At 35.2% G+C, this 6,775-nt stretch overlaps 2 long non-coding RNA genes across 4 annotated transcripts; both read left to right on the forward strand.

The window, feature by feature from the left end:
* Window positions 1-5,579: 5,579 nt before the first annotated feature.
* On the forward strand, window positions 5,580-6,126 carry LOC109588609 (uncharacterized). Its single transcript, XR_002188265.1, has 4 exons — window positions 5,580-5,644; window positions 5,686-5,745; window positions 5,794-5,911; window positions 6,047-6,126. It is a non-coding gene; the product is annotated as an uncharacterized LOC109588609 (long non-coding RNA).
* Window positions 6,127-6,173: 47 nt separating this feature from the next.
* LOC109588608 (uncharacterized) lies at window positions 6,174-6,762 on the forward strand. 3 transcript variants are annotated; one of them, XR_002188264.1, is made up of 6 exons: window positions 6,174-6,245; window positions 6,292-6,331; window positions 6,375-6,436; window positions 6,478-6,520; window positions 6,571-6,631; window positions 6,676-6,762. It is a non-coding gene; the product is annotated as an uncharacterized LOC109588608 (long non-coding RNA). The 3 variants fall into 3 exon arrangements; XR_002188262.1 differs by having other exon boundaries at window positions 6,375-6,520; XR_002188263.1 differs by having other exon boundaries at window positions 6,174-6,240; window positions 6,375-6,520.
* The last annotated feature ends 13 nt before the right edge of the window (window positions 6,763-6,775 follow it).

Genomic DNA, 6,775 nt, shown 5'->3' on the forward strand with positions numbered 1-6,775 from the left:
CTGCATAAACAAGAGAGAGAGTAGTAAGGAAGGAGAGAGTGCAAAGCGGTTCAATCTCAAGGCTGATCCTTTCAAATCAGCTACTCTACTGACTGATGCCAAGGGAACTATACTGCTACAGACTGCTCAGGCGACTGTGCACAACACAGAGAGTACAGAGAGTGCTACATTAAGACTAGTGTTTGATAGTGGTAGCCACAGATCATACATAACTGAAGAAGTGTGTCGTAAGCTTTCTTTGAGAATAGTTGGTAAGAAAGACTTAGTCATTGCTACATTTGGGAACACCGGAGGAAGGAGGCAGTCCTGTAAGATTGCCCAAGCAGTTCTAGAAACTATTGATGGGAACACATTGGTTCTCAATCTAATGGTTGTTCCACTTATCTGTGAGCCTTTGGTTGGTGTATCACTGAGAGACTGCATCAGAGGCTATGATCACTTAAAGGACTTAGACCTTGCAGATCCAGGCACTAATGGAGATGTCATTGAGCTGGATATTCTCATAGGACTGGACTATTATTGGGACATAGTATCTGGGAAGGTACTGCGAGGACATTGTGGACCTACAGCTACATACTCGAGTCTGGGATGGCTCTTGTCAGGTCCTGTTGCTTCAGCTTCTACAACTCTTGTGACTCATGTATTGACTTGTGGTGTTAGAGCTGGTCAGGAGAAGTTGGAACTTACAGAGCAATTAAAGAAGTTTTGGGAGATTGAGTCACTTGGAATTTGTGAAAAGGAGAGCACCCTTTATGACCAGTTTAAGAAGAATGTTACTTTCGATGGAAAACAATATGAAGTTACTCTACCTTGGAGAGAAGATGTTTCATCTATTCCTGATAACTATCAACTGTCTTTAAAACGGTTGGATTGCTTCGCAGATTGAGACAGAACCCTACACTACTTGAGGAATACAATAAGGCCATTGTCACTCAATTGGATAGTGGTATAGTTGAGGTAGTGGAAGATCCTACAAGGACTGATGGAGAGAGGGTTCACTATTTGCCACATCACTGTGTAGTTAGACAGGATAAGGAAACAACCAAGTTACGCGTTGTTTATGATGCCTCAGCAAGAAGCACTGGTCCTTCACTGAATGAATGTCTTCATGTTGGGCCAAAGTTCAATCAGATAATAATGGAGTTACTAGTTAGATTTAGGGTTCACAAGAATGCTTTCATTGCCGATATAGAGAAGGCATTCCTTATGATTTCTGTTGGGAAGCAAGACAGAGATGTACTAAGATTTCTTTGGGTGAAAGATATTTACCATGTATAATATACTTTTCTGTACATGTAGCCTGTATGCAAATGTACAAAATAGAACTAAAATCTACATTGTCATATTATTGTGATGTACGCATGTACAATGTATAATATGGCACTAAAATTAATAAATGACATATATAATTTATTATTTTTCCAGTAATACAAGTAATGTAATAATGTATTAGTCTACATGTATTAATGGAACAAGACAATGTAACACAAGTCAGGTGAGTGGTCACAAAGACAAGATGAACCATGAAATGTTCTACATTCATTAACTTAATAAATAAATCATTGAATGATTGAAGAATGCATGTAGAATGATGTACATGTATCATTAATATAAAAAGCTCTACATAATACTCAACTATTGACTGTACACATATTAATTATACAAGTCATTATGCTGTCTTGAAATGGGATTCAATTATGATTGTGACAAGGTGTTATCAAAACAACTTACATGTACATGTACATGTATTCTCATTAGCAGCTAAAACATAAACAGAGAATTATTCACAGGTTAGTTTGTACATGTACACTCATGAGTACAGGCTAGTTCAATTTAGGCTATTATTATCAGGACCTGCTCAGGATCTATCACTTTTTATTCTCCAGTTTATCATACGTACATGTACATGTAGACCAGGAATAGTCTCACAATACATGTACTTAACTGATTCTATAGAAACTAAGTTAAATGTGTCATTATTATGAGCAACAACCTACTAATAAGACACATGCATGTACATGTAATGGGTATGACATAGTTTTGTACATGTACATGTTTTTGAGAAATGAAACAAAGTTTACCAATACATACAAGTACATACCAGTACACATACCAAGTGTACTGTGTACATCAGTGTGGCTCACATCAGCTGTGAGGGACTGTACTGTACATGCATAAGAGTACATAAGAAGAACAATAGTAACCTAATAGTGGGATACAACTACCATGCAATAATATACACATTATACACTCTAAGCTATTGCTACATAACTCATACACAATTTAATTCATAGAAGAAGCTAATAGTGAATGTACTGTATCAACAAAACAAAAGGTTAGGTTTCTAACAAAGGAGAGAGATTAAGCATCATAAGACACCAAAATGACACTACTAATGTTTTACAGTCATTGGGTAAACAATGATACTAACATGTGACATCACATACAATTACTATGAAGGAGCAAGTACTGACCATCATGCCACACCCTCTACATCTTACATCATACATCAATAGGGAAGGAATGGACAACAGATAATCATGTGACACATTTTTATTATTTAAATTAATTTTACACATGGTAAGGGAGGAAGCAGTAGCTGATGACTCAAGCAGTGCTTCATTTTAATAACAATACAGTACTACATACAGTATAATAACATCAGTTCAATAAACTAATAAATACATTACCTGAGTGTACTCTCAGTAGGGTAGTAACATCACTATGACCTCGTTGTTTAGCATAATCAAGAGCAGTCCAACCAGCCTATACAAGGTAAACATTGAATAACATGATAGTACAATGTTATCACAATCAAACTAAAAACCAACTTTAATTGTTGGTCTGTCTTCAATACTCCATAGTATTGAGTATGTTAGAGACAGTGGAGGTACATTTAGTGTAAAAGTATACATTTTACTGATATAAATAATTACATGTACAATACTACTAGTCTACATGTACATGTACATGTATATTTACATTATTGCAGTATCAATAAAATGTTCTTGGTTATAGTCATAAACTCAGTAACTATACATGTAAATTGAGAAACATTCATGACTGGGATAAAATTTTTCATCAATGCATGTAATTTATTAACTCAAAAATTAAGTTGATGTCAATGCAGACACTGACCACAAGGGACCATAGTGTCCTAGTGGGAGGTGTCTGTAAATCAGATACAGCCCCAGTAGGTAAGTGATATAATTACATCAATTTGAGTGGGTGGATCACATTATATATTCATGCACAGTATAACTACATTCTAAGTATGTCCTCCATACCAAAAAAAATGTCAATGCCCACTGGCCTCTTGTAAGTCTATCTGACATTATTATACTATTATACATGAAACATTATAAAGTATTACCATGTAGAAATGTAATTGTTCTGAAACGTTAAATTTTGAAAAACGCTACACAAAGCAAATGTTCATTTAAAATTTTTAACAATTTACAAAAATTTCTTTCAATACTTTATTCAAAATTATTGAGAATTTCAAATTTTTTTAGTTTTCAAAATTATTTAAAAAATAAATAATCAAAAGGTCATTACCATCAAAAATTCAAAATTTGTCTATACTCAAAATTTTTGAGAATCGGAACCCAAAAATAAAGTATAAAATTTTGATTTTTTTTCTATATTTTTTTACTCATTTATTTTCAAAAATTTCTTGCAATAATTTAATCAAAAATTTGCGACGTAAAATAATTACTTTAATAAAAATGCTTTTCCATAAAGTGATACAGTAGAGTACTTTAAGCTATACATGTACATGTACACACACTGTATGAGATATACAGCACCTGCGGTTACTTTGATCCACCCACTCAAAAGGATATACATGTACAATCACTATTTGAGTATAATTAATGATTATACTTACTTTAGTAGAGGCAGCTACATCTGCTCCTTTTTCAAGGAGCATTGACACTGCCTCTGTGTGTCCTTCTATAGCTGCTACTATGAGAGGAGACCATCCGATCTATAAAAAGAAGACAGGATAATAAAGACACTAACACTACACAGTCAAGTGTCATATCCTGTTGTGTACTGTAGTAGTCTAATATGATAATAATGTTAATACTCATTATAATGTGTTATACACAAAATGAACATTTATTAATTGCACAGAAACACAAAAGTTTCAATCACACTAGAGGTCAGGTCATCAAAGCATGCATGTAGAGAAGTATCCCACTCACAAAAGGATTATATTCATGAAATTCTGTATTTCCTCTCATTTGAGGAAGTTTTTAGTTTTTAGCTATACAGTACTCACACCATATTTTAATCCTAGACCAACCACTGAAATCAAAAATGCTTAATTATTATAGGGCAACATTATATTGGAATTTTTATTATTTTGCAGTCAGCCTTAATACATAAAAAACCCTGTGACATTTTTATATATGATGACTTCTTAATGGCTCGAATTATTAATAAAAACTAGGGCAATTAGACAGACAGAGACAGACAAAGGGACAAAGAGAGAGGGAGGGAGTGAGACAGACAGACAGACAGAGACAGAGAGAAACAAATTTAGAGAGAGAGAGAGAGAGAGAGGGACGGACGGACAAAGAGAGACAGACGGACAGACAGAGACAAACAGAGAAAGAGAGAGGGAGGGAGAGAAGGAGACAGACAGACAGACAAAGGCAACGAGACAGAAAGAGAGAGAGAGAGAGGGATAAAATAATATGACAATTAGTTTAAGAGAAGGACACTACGCCCAACTCTTGTCGATAGTCAGACGTCGGAGTGTTGGCCACAGTCGGTTGATGCTCCTAGTCTGCCTACCCGCCTAGACTTCTTTCCTGTCTATCTACCCAGCACCTCGCCCTCGACCCTCTTTTCACGACTCAGAGACACCAATTGTCGTCATACTATGTGACAATATAAACAAACTTTTACAATTACTGTGTTAGCATGAAAGCCATGGTGAACAGCGGGCTAGGCAGTCCGGTCTTGAGAACCAGAACTGGGGGTTAAAACATTTTAATGGCCAAACTCTCACCTCCCTGCCTGCCTTAAAAAGCTGTTGTTACCAATATGGTTTGTACAGTTACATGTGTGCTGACACTAGATATACAGGGCCTATGCTTATTATCTAACACAAGTGGGCTTACCACTACATACTGGAAGGTATTGGTTTCTTTTCTCCTGGCACTATAAACTTGACATGTGCTTGACCATGTGCTTTAGGTGATTATTATTTATTAGGTGATATTATTAATTAAGGCTGGGTTTTGGTTTGGCACTTAATGAATTATTTATGCATTGACATGTACACACCCAAGAGTTACCATGCATGATCCGTGAATGATGGGTATCAGGCCTGGACCAGGTTTGATTCTATAACGGTCCAGCATCGACGGCCATCACTGCTGAATCGAGGCTGTTGCTCTGGCCTGGACCAGTATCTATTTCAGTCCCGATGTAGTCATAGCTGATACAGTAATGTCTGTTCGTCAGCACTGGTCCAGGCTGTATATCAGTACTGGATCAGATCGATGCTTTTCAAGATGGCAGCGCTGCGTGGACTATCTGACATGTTTTGTTAAAGTAAATCATCTTAATCTGACTCTTTATAAGAAATCTCGTTGGCTGTATACACTAGGGCTAAATCACTGGATGTTATGTGAGTACCGTGGACTACATTAAATGTTATACTATTTTTAGGCTATTTTGAACCATTTATTACTTAAACATGAGTAGGATACACGATATTTTGAGTAAAAAGTAGGCACATGTAGATACACAATCAAGCTAAATGAATTAATTGAGCAGATACATGACTGGAAAATAAAACGACCGACACCTTCCAATTAAAGTTTACCACATCTTGCCTACAAAATCTCTATGATACGAAAGTAGAGACCTGGGTTTATGAGGAATTATCAAAGGGGTATAAACTGCATGAACAAACTTATAATAAATTTAGGCTAATTATTATTGTGAGATTAATGACTTCAGTTTAATTGACTATAATTAGAAGTACATACATGTACCTTTCATTATGGATTCTCTGTTAACTTTCTAGTATTGAGCCAAGCATTGAAACAGAGTCAGAAGACCTTTCTGCAATAATCATGACACTAGTGAAGACGATGAGAAATCAGGCATAAAAATGGTTCACTACATGCGATTGTAACTATGTTTTTAATTAGGGTGAATGTATTAGTGATCATGATGATCAAGATATTGTACTGAGAGACTTATGAATGATAGTCACAAGTGTGGTAAAATAGTTTATTGATTATATGTGTAATTGTTACTTTTCCTTAGAATTTTTGATGCGGAAAATTATTCTGGAAATATTAGTATAGTAGGTGCTCCTTTAATTTGTATTAATTTATTAATTTAGCAAGGCCACTAGTATACAATCTATAGTTACCTTATCTCACTAAGTTTCAAGACAAGAATATCTTAGGTTTGTTTAATTTCATGTGAAAAGCTAAATTCATTATTCAGGTTGTGATGAACTGAAACTTTCTTGTTTAAAGCTCTTGTTAAGGTCAGTTTAATCATAGTGTTTTAATTTATTATCATCATTTGTCATTATAGTTCACTTCAAATAGCATTGAATTTTTTTGTGAACCTGCCTTCATCATGCTGGTTAAGGAAGGTATGTAGTTCCTTTGCTTATGTAGAATTTATGCCTCATTATAGTTATGTTATGGAACTAAGCTTTGTAGGACTATGTGTGACAAGATACCTTTGAAAGATCTGCTTCACTACATGGAACCGAGAGTTCATATGTTAGAGATTT

The sequence above is a fragment of the Amphimedon queenslandica genome, unplaced genomic scaffold (genome assembly GCF_000090795.2).
Source record: "Amphimedon queenslandica unplaced genomic scaffold, v1.1 AMPQUscaffold_11977, whole genome shotgun sequence".
Classification (NCBI taxonomy): Eukaryota; Metazoa; Porifera; class Demospongiae; order Haplosclerida; family Niphatidae; genus Amphimedon; species Amphimedon queenslandica.